The sequence below is a fragment of the Phyllobates terribilis genome, unplaced genomic scaffold (assembly GCF_046119375.1).
Source record: "Phyllobates terribilis strain yellow unplaced genomic scaffold, ASM4611937v1 Scaffold_11__3_contigs__length_659146591, whole genome shotgun sequence".
NCBI classification, from domain to species: Eukaryota; Metazoa; Chordata; class Amphibia; order Anura; family Dendrobatidae; genus Phyllobates; species Phyllobates terribilis.
Genome location: NW_027362771.1, coordinates 351,820,540 through 351,837,043, shown reverse-complemented (window position 1 = coordinate 351,837,043; position 16,504 = coordinate 351,820,540). Strand labels below are relative to the sequence as shown.

The following is a 16,504-nucleotide window of genomic DNA, read 5'->3' as shown; positions in this document are numbered from 1 at the left end:
TTGAAGCCAGAACATTAGGTGTGTAATTTTTGGTCCAAAAAATATCGCCAAACTCGAAAATTTGGCAACCCAGCATAAACACACAAAAAGACAAAGAAAAATAACCATTATACTAGCAGTAGTGATCTTAGAATACACATTATACATGTTATTGCATACAGCATCCTTTACCTATAAAAAAATTATATAATCTATTCCTATTTTCTTTCCAGTGGGTGTAGTGACAAGGTTATGTAGGAGTTGCTGGGACCAGTTCTGCTGTGAGCGACAACCGTGTAGGAAGAGTGGGTGTGGTCTTAAAAAAATGCCCATACCTATATTATGACCGGCTCCAGTTTTTGGCCCCAGTCCTAGATCTTCGTCCGTAAGTGGCTACCTTTTTCAGTTTGTTTGTGTAATGTTTTGATTAGGATTTTGCATAATAATAATAATAATAAATGCTTTTTACCCTTTCATCCCTGACCTTACAGATCTGACCGGACCAAAAAGGGAAATACCGCCAGCTCGGAAGAAGAAGAGCCTGTGGAGAGCACCAGCACACCACAGCCCCTCGACACCTCCCTTCATGCACCAGTAAGCCAGCTTCACTACTGCCGAAAGAGGGCCCCCCCATCACCACCACTGGCGTACACCACATGGGAATACCTGTGAATGAGGATGGGCAGGAGGATTTTTGTCTAAGCCTGGCCCATTATTTCAAGCATGTTCCCTTTTCTTTGAGGCTGCAGAACAGGGCCACCCTCCAAATTGTATTGTCCGTCACCATGCCACCAAATTTACCAATGGCCATTTTTGAATTCCTCGAAAGTGAGCAGCTTTCTGAGGTCAACAAAAACCGGTGATTAGACCCCCAAGAAGGTCACTCAGCAGACCCACCATCACGGCAGCCACCACCTCCATTGTCAGCATCACGGCAGCCACCATCACCTAAAGTGCCAGTATCACGGCAGCCACCAATACCACCTCCAGTCACAGCATCTTGGCAGCCATCACCACCTACAGTGACAGCATCATGGCAACCACCTCCGGTGCCAGCATCTTGACAGCCACCACCATCTCAAGTGCCAGCATCTTGGCAGCCACCTCCAGTGCCAGCATCACGGCCGCCAACAACCCCCTCACCAACATGTCTCTTGCCCCAAACACCCTTGTCTTGTTGACATGATGGCCAAAACACAGAAAACAAGGCCAGATGAAGATCGGAGACTCAGAATTTCTGCGCCGAGATGCCACCACAGCCACTGAAGGGTGTTACATAGGTGCGTATTATATGGATGCTATACATAGTTTTTAAGGTTGAAGGAAGACTATGTTACTAAGTCCATCTAGTTCAACCCGAAGCCTAACATATTGATCCAGAGGAGGCAAAAAAAAAACATGTGGCAAACACTAAGCTCCACATTGGGGAAAACAATTCCTTCCTGACTCCATACGACAATCAGACTAGTTCCAGGATCAACACCCTATCAAGGAATCTAGTATATATAACCTGTAATATTATACTTTTCAAGAAAGGCATCCAGGCCCTTCTTAAATTTTTATAGTGAATCACTCATTACATCATGCGGCAGAGAGTTTCATAGTCTCACTGCTCTTACAGTAAAGAATCCGCATCTGTGATTATGATTAAACCTTCTTTCCGCCAGACGTAGAAGATGCCCCCTTGTCCTCGTCTCAGGCCTCAGTAAAAAGATCAGTAGAAAGGTCTTTGTACTGTCCTCTCATATATTTGTACATAGCAGTAAGATCACCCCTAAGCCTTCATTTTTCCAAACTAAATAACCCCAGGTGTAATAACCTGTCTTGGTATTGCAGAACCCCAGTCCTCTAATAAACTTGGTCGCTCTTCTCTGCACCCGCTCTAGTTCAGCTATGTCTTTCTTATACACTGGAGACCAGAACTGTACACAGTATTCTAAGTGTGGTCGCACTACTGTCTTGTATAGCGGTAAAATTATGTCCTCCTCATGAGCATCTTTGCCTCTTTTAATGCATCCCATTATTTTATTTGCCTTTGTAGCAGCTGCCTGACACTGGCCCCCAAATGTGAGCTTGTTGTCTACCAATACACCCAAGTCTTTTTCAGTTACAGTTTTGCCCAGTGTTTTACAATTAAGCATATGTGGCACCCCAGAGGGTCTGGTTGCCACAGTGGTAGTAATACCATGTCTGGGAGCAAAACAGGAGTTTCCTGGTCAGGAACACATAACATGCAACACCTTCTGCCCCAGACCAGAAAGGGGAGGATCCTGCCCTTTATAACTGGATCTGGAGGCGGGGTTAGAGAGTCTGAGTCTAGAGTTCAGTGTGTGGAGTCAAGCAGGACACGAAGGAGTACAGAGCCAGTGACTGGAGCTGGAGCTAGCTCGTCCTGGCTAGTATCCACAGAGGACCGGAAGCCGGAGTCCGAGGCTGTGGAGATTGCATACCCAGCAGCAGATACCGCAGGGCAGGAGATTGCAGGTCTCCTGGCCCAACAGAAGCCCGGAGGCTCAGCCACACGAAAGGACCCGTACCGCCACAGAGGAGCGAGGAATACACAAGGCCCGAGTCGCCAGCCATACGGGTGAGCACAGCACGTTACACTCAGGGACGTGGGCTACAACATGACTATAAGCGGGATAGCCAAAGAGTATAGTCAGAACGGCAGGCCTACAACTTCACTTGGCCAGGAGGACTCTAGGATTGTTCCCAGACTGATCAGGCCCTCATCACTAGCCGGTACTCCCGTTGGGGCCCATATAATTGCCGACAGTAAAGACCCTGGGACTGCACTGCAAAGACTCCATGTTGTCATTACTGATACCTTGCACTACCACCACCATCATCCATACACGCTGCCCTGAAGCTCCACTCTTCCTGTGGGGAGTTACATCACCTTGCTGCACATACCACCAGCTTCAGCGGACTGCTCCGCAGCGGCGGTTCCCAATAACCGCATTCCACAGGTGGCGTAGTCGGACTATACATAACAGATATACATAAACTACCCTTAGATTGACCACGTGGGTCACGGACCGGGTCACCACCATGGTGACTACAACCCCCAGCATCTACAGGCCCGGCTCCGGGTACCCCATGGCCCAGGGGGCGCGTCACATATAGTTATACATTTTATTTCCTCTGCCCAAGTGCATTACCTTACATTAATCCCCATTAAAGCTCATTTGCCATTTATCAGCCCAAGCTTCTAGTTTACATAGATCCTCCTGTAATATAAAATTGTCCTCCTCTGTATTGATTACCCTGCAAAGTTTAGTGTCATCTGCAAATATTGAAATACTACTCTGTATGTCCCCTACAAGGTCATTAATAAATATGTGAAAAACAAGCGGGCCCAATACTGACCCCTGTGGTACCCCACTGTTAACTGAGACCCAGTCTGAGTGTGTTCCATTAATAACCACCCTTTGTTTCCTATCACTGAACCAGTTCTTAACCCACATACATATATTTTCCCCTATCTCCATGGTTCTCATTTTATGTATCAACCTTTTGCGTGGAACCGTATCAAAAGGTTTTTGAAAAGTCCATATACACAACATCCACAGCATTTCCTTGGTCCTGTCCGGAACTTGCCTCCTCATAAAAGCTGATGGCATAAGCATGGTCCGTGTGCCGTGCATTTTTTTTTTCGCACGCATTGACTTGCATTGGTGAGCAGGGGTGAATTAAGAGTAACCAGGGTCCTGGGCAGTTTAGAAGGTGTGGGCCCCCTCCCCCAGGTACCCAATGTATCACGTGACATGTCACATGATCCTATTTTGATAGATCATGTGATAAGTCATGTGAGTAACATACAGGTGCTCTGGTGCACATCTGTAGATGGAAAAAGACAGACAGCGGCGCACATAGCGCACCGCACAAATTTTTTCCTTGTGTACAGCACTATGCATAACATAGCGCTATATGAAAAAGAGCAGGGGTGGGAGATTAATTTTCCCGAGGGGCCACATGAGACCGTGACTGTAGTGGAGGCCGAAATTAATACTGCTCAATATTAATGCTAACATATTAATTATAATTTTTTTTTTTACATTAATTGTATGACTTTATAGGGGGATGTCAGCATAATTAATTGTGCTCAATATATACAGTATGAGCCCCCACATGGCCCCCTACATACAATAGGAGACCTTGTGACAATACAGCTTTTTTTCCTAATTATGCCAGACACATTCAGTAGGCCAGGAGCCATACACCTTTATGTTGACTTTTGAATGTGTTCTTCTTTGGTTGATCAACACAGACTATTATTTGTATAATAAATATATCATAGAATCATAGAATGTAGAGTTGGAAGGGACCTCCTGGGTCATCTGGTCCAACCCCCTGCTCAAAGCAGGATTCACTAAATCATCTCAAACAGATGGCTGTCCAGCCTCTGTTTGAAGACGTCCATTGAAGGGGAACTCACCACCTCTCGTGGCAGCCTGTTCCACTCATTGATCACCCTCACTGTCAAAAAGTTTTTTCTAATATCTAATCTGTGTCTCCTCCCATTTAGTTTCATCCCATTGCTTTCCTTGTGCAAATGAGAATAAAGATGATCCTTCTACAATGTGACAGCCCTTGACATATTTGTAGACAGCTATTAAGTCTCCTCTCAGTCTTCTTTTTTGCAAGCTAAACATTCCCAAATCCTGCAACCGTTCCTCATAGGACATGGTTTGCAGACCAGTCACCATTCTGGTCGCTCTTCTCTGAACTTGCTCCAGTTTGTCTATGTCTTTTTTAAAATGTGGTGCCCAAAACTGTACACAGTATTCCAGATGAGGTCTGACCAAAGAGGAGTAAAGTCCGATAATGACTTCACGTGATCTAGACTGTATGCTTCTGTTAATACATCCCAGAATTGTATTTGCCTTTTTTGCTGCTGCATCACACTGTTGACTCATGTTCAGTCTATGATCTATTAGTATACCTAAGTCTTTTTCACATGTACTGTTGCTTAGCTCTATTCCTCCCATTCTGTATATGCTTTTTTCATTTTTATTGCCCAGATGTAGTACTTTGCTTTTTTCCCTGTTAAAAACCATTGTTGGCTGCTGCCCACTGCTCCAGTTTATTTAGGTCTTTTTGAATCCTCTCTCTCTCTTCTCTAGTATTAGCTATCCCTCCTAGCTTTGTGTCATCAGCAAATTTAATCAGTTTACCCTCAATTCCTTCATCTAAATCATTGATAAAGATGTTGAACAATACAGGTCCCAGGACGGAGCCCTGTGGTACCCCACTTGAGACATTCATCCAGCTGGATGTGAAGCCATTTACAACCACCCTTTGAGTCCGATCACTAAGCCAGTTATGAATCCACCTAACAGTTGCCTGGTCCATTGCATACTTGGTCATTTTTTCAATAAGGATGGTGTGAGATACTTTGTCAAATGCTTTGCTGAAGTCAAGATATACTATATCTACAGCATTTCCCTGATCCACCCAGTCAGTGATTCTGTCATAGAAGGAAATTAAGTTAGTCTGACATGACTTGTTAGTTACAAACCCATGCTGACTCTGGTTAATCACTTCATTCTTATCCATGTACTTACATACATGTTGTTTAATAATTTGTTCAAAGATCTTTCCTGGTATAGAAGTCAGACTCACCGGCCTATAGTTCCCTGGGTCCACCTTCTTCCCCTTTTTGAAGATAGGAACAACATTTGCTCTTCTCCAGTCTTCTGGGACTTCTCCTGTTCTCCAAGAATTTTCAAAGATTATGGAGAGTGGTTCTAAAATTTCTTCTACGATCTCCTTCAGTACTCTGGGGTGTAATTCATCTGGACCTGGAGACTTGAACTCATTTATGTTAGCTAAATATTCCCTCACAATCTTTCTGTTTACAGATAACTTGGATTCTTCTATTCCTTTAAAAGGACAGTGAAGATCAGTTGATGATACATTTTCTTTCTGAGAGAAAACAGATGCAAAATAGGAATTAAAAAGTTCGGCCTTCTCAACATCCTCTCTTACCATTTCTCCATTTTCATCCTGTAAAAATTCTATAGCATCTTTGACTTTTCTTTTACTTTTGACATACCCCCAAAATCCTTTTTTGTTGCTTTTGACATCTCTTGCAAGCCTTAATTCATTGTCAGCTTTAGCTAACCTGATACGTGCCCTACAGGATCTGCAGACTGCATTATAATCTTCTTTAGATATGCCTCCCTCTTTCCATTTAATAAACATTTCTTTCTTTCTTTTTAGCATGTGTTTAAGTTCTGTGTTCATCCATCCTGGTTTCCTTAAATGCTTCCCATTCTTCCTACTTTTCGGGATTGTTAACGATTGTGCTTTGAGAATCTCATTTTTAAAAATTTCCCATCCTTCCTGGACATTTTTGTCCTTAAGGACATCCAGCCATTGGATCCCTCCTATTCTCTTTCTGAGTCTCTTAAAATATGCCTTTCTAAAATCTAACCTTGAAGTTTGAGTCTTCACATGTCTTCCTCCTCTAATTATCCAAAATTCTATAATAGCATGATCGCTGCCTCCTAGGGTCCCAGCCACCTTTACCTCCTCAACCATTTCCTCCCTGTTTATAAGGATTAGATCCAAAGTAGCAGATCCCCTTGTTTTCTCCCCTACCTTTTGGAAGATAAAGTTGTCAGCAAGAGAGGATAAGAATTTGCTTGACCTGTTTTACTTGAGAGAGATTCCCAACAAATGTCTGGATAGTTGAAATCTCCCATGACCACTACGTCATATTTTTTTGAGAACTTGGTCATTTGATACATAAAGAGTTCATCCATATCTTCAGCTTGCCCAGGTGGCCTGTAGTAAATGCCTACAATGGTGTCCTTTCCGTTGTTCTCTCCTTGTATTCTTACCCAAACAGTTTCCACAGAACTCCCAGTCTCTGAAGCTTCAATCTCTGTGCAGATATACGCTTTTCTAACATACAATGCGACACCTCCTCCTCGTTTATCAAGTCTGTTTCTTGCAAATAAGTTGTATCCTTTTAGCCTTTTATTCCAATCATGTGTATCGTCCCACCAAGTTTCAGTGATTCCAATGACATCATATTTCTTTTCCTGCATTAGTAGTTCCAATTCTCCTTGTTTGTTGCCCATGCTTTGTGCATTTGTATAAAAACATTTTAGTTTGTGATTGGTTTCTCTTCCTCCCATATTTTTATTACTTAGATTTTTTTGTCTTTGTTCTTCCTTTCCACTTCCAATAGCAGAGATCTCAATAGTATTTGTCAGCTGTATGGCTTTTTCTGGCCTTTTGCTTCCCTTCCCACATTGTTCTAGTTTAAAACTCAAGATATGTTGATCACTTGAGTTTATATTTTGTTAATGGATGTAAATAACAGGCATTCATATTATATCAGCTCCTACAATGTATTATCTGCCAGTTTTGAAAGACAGAGACTCAGGATCTTTGAACAATGGATGTTTGCAAGATATGTTAAAGGAGTTGTCCACTCCTTTCACATTGATGCCTTATCCGTAGTGGCACCCCCGCCAATCAGCTGTTATCGGTGCTGGCAGCGGCGGCCGCCGGCCGGAAGTCCTTTCCTGTGGTGCTTGGCCGTTAAGTTGTAGGGGCTGGCACTTGTTACTGCACATCCGCCTCCTATTCAACTGAATGACTGAATGGGAGGCGGATGTATAGTAACCCCTGGCGGCCACTACAGATCGACAGCCAAGCACCACAGGTAAGGACTTCCGGCCGGCAGCCGCCGCTACCGATAACAGCTGATCGGCGGGTGTGCCGCTTGCGGGACCCCGGCCGATTATACATTGATGCCCTATCCTGTGGATAGGGCATCAATGTGAAAGTAGTGGACAACCCCTTTAAATACCATTGTAGGGTGTTTGCCAGTAAACCCTGGGGGGATGAGCTGTGGATACTCAAGCCCTGCGGATTAATATCATCATCCTTTATCCTTGACCTGTGGATGTGTGCTTGAAAAGACTATAGGAAACTATATAAAGGGGCATATGCCTCTGTATCGAGGAGATTATACAAAGAGACAGCCAAGAGAGACTATTCAGCATAGCAACCAGGACACATGGCTCCATCAAGAGAAATACAAATCTGCTCCATTGACTATCACTGAACTCTCAGAGCCGTTATGAGGAAATTCAGGTTGGGACAATCATGTCACTTGGCCACATACCTCACTGCTCTATTCCCGGCGGGCCAGCGGAAGGGGGAAACTGTAACTGGCACCATCTTGTGTATTTGCTGGGACTGTTCTATAGGTTTAATGTCTGTTTGGTGGTTCAATAAAGTATTGCCACACTGTTTTACCCTCACCCTGTGTTGTCTGATTAGTATTACACCCACGGGCGACCCAGTGTCCCCCAACCCCCTACATACAGTATGAGCCCCACATAGCCCTCTACATACAGTATGAGCCCCCACAAAATCCCCCTATGTACAGTATGAGTACTGTGAAGACACAGGGTCTTCTATGGGCATAACACTACTCAGATAACACAGAGTGAGGTTAAAACAGTGTGGCAATACTTTATTGAACCACCAAACACACAATAAACATATAGAACAGTCCCAGCAAACACCCAAGATGGTGCAAAACAACACAGTCTCACCCTTCCGCTGGCCCGCTGGGAATAGAGCAGCTGCGACTTTGGGACTTCCAGGGCCAACTAACTCAACAAGTGGCACCCCGCTTTTTGTGGACACCAACAGAGAGAACATAGCGGCAAGCTTAGGAAGCTGACAATCCATTGAGGTACGTGGCCAGGAGACCCTCGGGTCCCAATCTGGCTTCTCCTGACATATCCATGGAACCAAGTGACCGGATGGTCCCAACCTGGATTTCTCCCGAATATATCCATGAGTTCTGTGATAGTCAATAGAGCAGATCTGTATACCTCTGGATGGAGCCATGCTGTCCTGTAGAGCTGTCCCTTAGTGTTCCTGTCTGCGGTTTTGTAAAAAGACTCCTGATACAGAGTCATAACCCCCTTATATGGTTCGCAACTGCCCTTCAAGACATTTTCTACAGGTCAGGGGGAGGTGAGATGAGTTTAACTCTCCATTGTTTGATCATTTAATTGATCTTAATAGCTTATACTCCTCTGCTCTGCGAGTCAACAAGCCACAGGGCCCACACAATGGTTAATCAACATATCTAACAAACATTCATTGTTCAAAGACCCCATGCAAAGATAACAGTACAATAAACTGTAGGAGCTGATATAAGATGTAAATAACAGCTATTCAGTTAACTCTTGTAGGTTCAGTTAACAAGGCTTAACTCAACCTACAAGAGAAGTCAACATTCAGACTTATGACAAAAGTCCATGTTTCTTGCCCTACCTGAAGAAACACATGAATTCAAAAGTCAACATAAAAATAATAGTGTATTTCTCCTGGCCTACTTAATTTAGATAAGTATTATTAATTATTATTTTGGATAATTAGGATTAAAAGCTGTGTCGTCACAAGTTCCCATATAGCTCCCTACCTCCAGCAGGAGGCCGCACGGAGCTCCCTACCTCCAGCAGGAGGCCGCACGGAGCTCCCTACCTCCAGCAGGAGGCCGCACGGAGCTCCCTACCTCCAGCAGGAGGCCGCACGGAGCTCCCTACCTCCAGCAGGAGGCCGCACGGAGCTCCCTACCTCCAGCAGGAGGCCGCACGGAGCTCCCTACCTCCAGCAGGAGGCCGCACGGAGCTCCCTACCTCCAGCAGGAGGCCGCACGGAGCTCCCTACCTCCAGCAGGAGGCCGCACGGAGCTCCCTACCTCCAGCAGGAGGCCGCACGCAGCTCCCTACCTCCAGTAGGAGGCCGCACGCAGCTCCCTACCTCCAGTAGGAGGCCGCACGCAGCTCCCTACCTCCAGTAGGAGGCCGCACGCAGCTCCCTACATCCAGTAGGAGGAAGAAACGTAGCTCCCTACATCCAGTAGGAGGCACCACATAGCTCCCTAGATACAGTACACACATGCAGTCACACACACACATGCAGTCAGACACAAGCAGGCATGCACACACAGTCATGCACATGCAGTCGCACACATATGCACACGCAGTCATGTATACACATGCAGACTTGCACATATACGGGTCGCAGAAATGTGCACACACCAGGGGCATTGCTAGAGTTTGAAAAGATCAGGGGCCCAAGCCCCGAGGTTTAAGCTTTGCATCCTACCCCTCCCCTAAACAAAAAAAAAGGAATTCAGAAGTCAGCAGTCACACAGAATGACTGCAGACTAATCACAAACGTGGACAATATTTTTAATCCTCCTAACATAAATAAAAATATAAAAATGTCAGCATCATAAAAAACATTTACATCCAGGTACCTTATAGGTGACGCTGTCTCTGGAGTCGTTCTCTTTCTTTTCTTCCTCTTGTCCAGACACATGATGACTTTTCCCATCCACAGCTCGTCTCTGCAGACTTCCATCTTCTCCGGTCTTCCGCAGCACATCCCCACACGATGTCCTTAAAGATTAGCAGCGTCATTATAATGCTCCTGAATACAAATATCTGCCCTACATTGATCCCCTAAATAAATAATGGCCCCTCTCTATATTCCCTGCACAAAATATGACTCACACACTGTCCCTCTTATGACATATGCCCTCCATACTACCCTTTCCTTTCCATACTGGGCCCCCTCTTCACACTGTGTCCCCCCTATAGGTCCCAGTCTCTGTACTGTGCCCCCTCATCACACTCTTCCTCCTGGCTGTGACCTTACACTGTCCCCCCATGCTATCCCCCACCCACTACTCTCTCTATTCTGTGCCCACTCACACTTTTCTTCCCCCATAGTGTCTTCTCACATTATTCCCCTACCTCCTCATATTTCCTCCTCACACATCCCCCTAACTCCCCATACTGTGTCAGCACACATCCCATCACCCTCGCTTCCCATACTGTGTTTGCACACATTTTCCCCCTCGCTACCAATAATGTGCCTGCACCCACCCCCAGATTAAACCTCTCCCCCTCCACACTGCATAAATATCCCCCTGCACAATTAGTAAATAGCCCCTGCACAATTAGTATATAGCTCCCCTGCAAAATTAATAAATAGCCCCCCTGCACAATGAATAAAGAGCCCCCTGCACAATTAGTATATAGCTCCCCTGCAAAATTAATAAATAGCCCCCCTGCACAATGAATAAAGAGCCCCCTGCACAATTAGTATATAGCTCCCCTGCAAAATTAATAAATAGCCCCCCTGCACAATGAATAAAGAGCCCCCTGCACAATTAGTATATAGCTCCCCTGCAAAATTAATAAATAGCCCCCCCCCCCCTGCACAATGAATAAATAGACCCCTGTACAATACATAGCCCCCCAGGACAATTAATAAACAGTCCCCCTGCACAATTAACAATTAGCCCCCTACACAATTAATAATTGCCCCCTGACAATTAATGATTGCCCCCCTGTACAATTAATAATTAGCCCCCATGCACAATTAATAATTAGCCCCCTGGGCTGAATCTTCGTTGTCTGCAGCTCCATAGCCACAGGAGCACTTATCACTAAGGCTCTGCTCTCTCTTGTGGGTACCGGCGAGTGACGTCAGTAGCACGATCACATGACCTAATCACACTGCTGACGTCGCTCTAAGCCGACGGTCAGAGCTCCAATTGTACTCGCGTCTACAATCACTGGGACCCGGCACGCCGCAGCTTCTCTGAGCGGGCTGTCAGCTAGAAAGCCCTCTCAGAGAACAGCCGAATCCCGGTCCAGGAGGCGGCAGAATGCTGCCACCGGGAGGAGGGCACCTCGGACCGATGCATTAAGCGGCTCGACGCCCCCCACCCTGCCCGCTGCACCTGGGGCACGTGCCCCCCGCCCGCCTAGATACGCCCCTGCATGACCTACACATATGCTCATTATGTATATACACATGTATACAGAGACAAGACCTGTATACACATTATACATATTATACTGGGACATGACATAGACATACTCTCTTCATCAGTAGTTATCAAGTGGCAGCATTGGAAGAGTCCTGACCTTGTGAATCAGCAGTAAGAGGGATGGTTGTAAACAGGAGACCCCCTGTCAGGCCTGCACTGTCCCTGCACACCCTCCCCCATCCCGACTGCTGAGCTGCCTGAAACATTAAAGGAGGGGGGATGTGCTGTGCAGCCACAGAGAGAGTTGTAATCTCCCTCTTATCTCCCCATGGCCGGCTGTATTCCCTGACAGACTTGGCCCCACTGACCTCCTTCCTCCCCCTAGGTGGCGCTGTACACTCGCTCTGCCCTGACTTCCCCGAAGAAAAGGATCAGCAGGGAGGAGGAGCTGCGAGATAATGACACAGAGCAGCCACACTGCCCGCAGGGGTGCGTCAGGCAAACCCTGTGTGTTGCGCGGTGCCTGCACTCAGTGCACAGACAGTTAATAAAGTTTAATTATTTGAAGAAAAAAAACAAAACAGCTACAGCGAGTTTCGGAGCAATGCACTGGGGCCCAGGCCCCGGATATAAGTGCCTAGCGACGCCCCTGGCACACACACAAACATATACAAAGACACATACAGGCATAAACACATTTGAAGACATACACAAAAATACATATAAACAGACATATCACACATACATAGATAAACACAATCATATATGCACACACTGTCACACACACGTCACTCACCTTCCCCCGGCTCGCTTCCCGTCCAGCTTCTCTCCTATGGGAAGCAGCAGTGCAGGGCGCACTGTGTCCTGCGTGACGTGACTTTAGCAGACACGACCGCGCCCAGCCCGCCCCTGCCTGCCGGGATATGTGTGTCGCATTGGCGGCGCACACAACAATATAATGAGGGTAATCTGGCTATGGGCTCCCCGGACGGGGCGGCTTGGGTGATAGCCCAAATTGCCCTCATTATAATCTGCCTACGTTGGCGAGTCTCATCTGATATACGCGGTCACTCGCAGCATGTTGCGATTATTTTTCTCAGTCCGATCCGAGCGGAGAAAAAAAAAATCACAGATGAACACAATCTTTCAATGACAATAGTCAGAGTGCAAGCAGATTTTTTATCGCATTGCACTCATCCGAGTTAAACGCTGATTAGCATGAGCCCTTAGACCAAAAGATTGTAGAAATAGAGATAATGTTACTAAAGTATATCTTATTGCTCTAATAGGCATCTAGTCATTCAACACAGTCTATTACCTATATATTCTACAAGCCGAGCTTATGAATATTAATAACAGTATGTAAAATAATCACAGGCTGCAATTACCCACCATGATTTTTTTTAAACAATGAAATCAACTTTTTTGTGGTTGTAAATTTGAAATAACAGTGACAGCTATGATGACATCACAAAGCACATGACATCATAGACATCACATGACATCACAATTGGAGTAGAATGTATAAAATTCTGCACCGGAGCCATCTTGTGTCACTAGAACCTGACAGCTGAAAGGGGACAGAGTCCAGGTAGGTAGCTCTTTATTTTAAGCTTTGGTATACTTATAGTGTATCCAACACATTTATCGGGAACACTCGATCATAAGACATTATCAAGACAACCCTTCACTAAATGAGGAGTTGCTGATGATCAGTTGATTTTAAAGGGTATGGCAGCAAAAATCCTAGCAATTAGCTGCTATATTGCTGGGGAAGTAATGACCCCTACAGGACACCTATAGTAGGAGGATGACAATGTAATATATGTTTGTTGGGAGTCTTCCAGCTCTTTGCACTGGCTCCCCACTATGGAAGTCGTCAGTGGAGCTCGCCCTCTATGTCATCCCTATGCTCTAGTAAGGCATGTAGATAGAAAGTAGTCAAGTTGGGATATCTTTATGTGGCTCAATTTTTGGGTCGTTTTGCTATTTACGCGGACAAATTATAGTATCATTCTCTGTTGTCAGCTCTTTTATTCCTATTGAAGTAGAGGCTGACATTTGAGTTGTAGTTTAATGCGATCAGGAATGGTAGTAAGGAGTCCTGTGTTTTCTTTTAATACATAGAGCAGTAGGTAATAAAGATAAAAGGATCCCTTTAAATGGACGTCTTATAATTATGAAACAACGTAGGAGGTTATGTATTTTTATTAAATTAATTTCTTGTTAATGTTAAAAGTTGGATACATAAAAAGAAAAACAGTGACAGTTCTGATGACATTACAGGACACGTGACATCAACGACATTCCATGACATCACAATTAGAATAGAATGTACAAATTTATAAACCAGAAGCATTTTGTATTTTAGACACAGAGCACATGACATCATAGACATCAGATGACATCACAATTGGAGCAGAATATATAAAATTCTGCACCGGAGCCATCTTGTGTCACTAGAACCTGACAGCTGGAAGGGGACGAGTCCAGGTAGGTAGTTCTTTACTTCTAAGCTTTGGTATACTTAAAGCGTATGCACCGGATTTATCATGGATTGCAGGGAACACTCTGTAATAGGACATTTTCAGGACACCCGCTTGCCTAAATGAGGAGTTGCTGAATATCAGTTGATATTAATGGGTATGGCAGCTAAAACCCCTAGCAATTAGCTGCTATATTGCTGGGGAAGTAATGACCCCTACAGGACACTTATTGTAGGAGGATGACAATGTAAATAATACATGTTTGTTGGGAGTAGTGTTGGCATGAGGTTCCCCGTAATTTTAGTCTCTAGCGGAGGTTAAGCAGATGGCTGGGGCAGATGTTTGAAGCCTGGGAAGGGGGTAATACCCACAGAGCTTCCCAGGCTACTAATATCAGCCCCCAGCTGAATACCTAGCCTTTACTAGCTATTAAAATGGGGGACCCCCCCCAAAAAATGACGTGGGTTCCCACCTATTTTAATAGCTAGCAAAGGCTAGGCAGACAGCTGGGGGCTGATATTAATAGCCCAGGAAGGGTGCCATGAATATTGGCCCCCTCCCAGGCTAGAAACACCAGCCGTCAGCCGTCCCAGAAATGGCGCATTAATAGCTAGTAAAGGCTAGGTATTCAGCTGGGGGCTGATATTAGTAGCCTGGGAAGCTCCGTGGGTATTACCCCCTTCCCTGGCTTCAAACATCTGCCCCAGCCGTCTGCTTAACCTCCGCTAGAGACTAAAATTACTGGGAACCCCACGCCAATTTTTTTTGTAATAAATCCTTTATTTTAACACTAACTGACAAGTACAGTAACCAACACTATCACTGTACTTATTATATATGTGACTGACATGTTTCTATCTATCTAATCTATGTGTGATGCTCTATCTTTCTGTTCTAAATTGTCGGGTACCGATGCTGAATTGCCGGCCGGCTTTTTTAAAGAGACGGTGCGTGAAAACACTATTATTTTTTTAAATAAATCCTTTACACTAAATGACAAGTACAGTAACCAACACTGTCACTGTACTTCTTATATATGTGACTGACATGTTTCTATCTATCTAATCTATGTGTGAAGCTCTATTCTTTCTATTCTAAATTGTCGGGTACCGGTGTATGCCGCTGATGAATTGCCGGCTTTTCATGTTTCACTGTGAGCACTGTTCCCATCTATTTGGGCAACCACTGTAATGCCACAACCATCATGGCTGTGGCATTAATGTCTTAAAAAAATATTAATTCCTGCTATTCCATTTAATTGTAATGTAAGGGAGATAATGTAATGTCAGCGCTTGAGCAGGAGAATTCTCCCACGCTGGGATGGCATTCTGATGACAGGCTGGATCGCAGCTGAGCACTGCCATCCAGCTTGTCATCCTTCAGAGACACTGCAGAGCGCAGGCATTATGTGAACTTCCGGTGTTCGATATTGTAAAAGTATCGGAACTCAGTATCGGAACTCTGATACAGCGCATATCGGTTGATACCCGATATTTCAGTATCGGAATGCTCAACACTAGTTGGGAGTCTTCCAGCTCTTTGCACTGGCTCCCAACTATGGAATTCTTCAATGGAGCTCGCCCTCTATGCCATCCCTATGCTCTAGTAAGTTATGTAGACAGAGAGTGGTGAAGTTGGGATATCTTTATGTGGCTCTATTTTTTGGGTAGTTTTTCTATTTACGCGGACAAATTATATTAGCCTCTAATTCAATAGTAATAAAAGAGCTGACAACAGAGAAGGATGACATTTGAGTTGTAGTTTAATGCGGTCAGGAATGGTAGTAAGGAGTCCTGTGTTTTCTTTTAATACATAGAGCAGTAGGTAATATAGATAAAATAAAAGGATCCCTTTAAATGGGCATCTTATAATTATGAAACAACGTAGGGGGGTATGTATTTTTATTAAATTAATTTCTTGTTAATGTTAAAATTTGGATACATAAAAAAAGCAGTGACAGTTCTGATGACATCACGGCTCACGTTACATAATCGACATTCCATGACATCACAATTAGAATAGAATGTACAAATTTCTAAACCTGAATCATTTTGTGTTTTAGACACAGGGCACATGACATCATAGACATCACAATTGAAGCAGAATGTATAAAGTTCTGCACCGGAGCCATCTCGTGTCACTAGAACTTGACAGCTGAAAGGGGACAAGTCCAGGTAGGTAGCTCTTTATTTTTAAGCTTTGGTATACT

The 16,504-nt window shown here is 44.6% G+C and overlaps 1 long non-coding RNA gene across 1 annotated transcript in view; it reads right to left on the bottom strand.

Annotated features, from left to right (window-relative positions):
- LOC141165171 (uncharacterized) overlaps nt 1-10,777 on the bottom strand; it is a 38,323-nt gene extending 27,546 nt beyond the window's left edge. Inside the window, exon 1 of the long non-coding RNA XR_012251079.1 lies at nt 10,286-10,777. This is a non-coding gene — a long non-coding RNA (uncharacterized lncRNA). The remainder of the gene's footprint in view (nt 1-10,285) is intronic.
- Between the last annotated feature and the right edge of the window lie 5,727 nt (nt 10,778-16,504).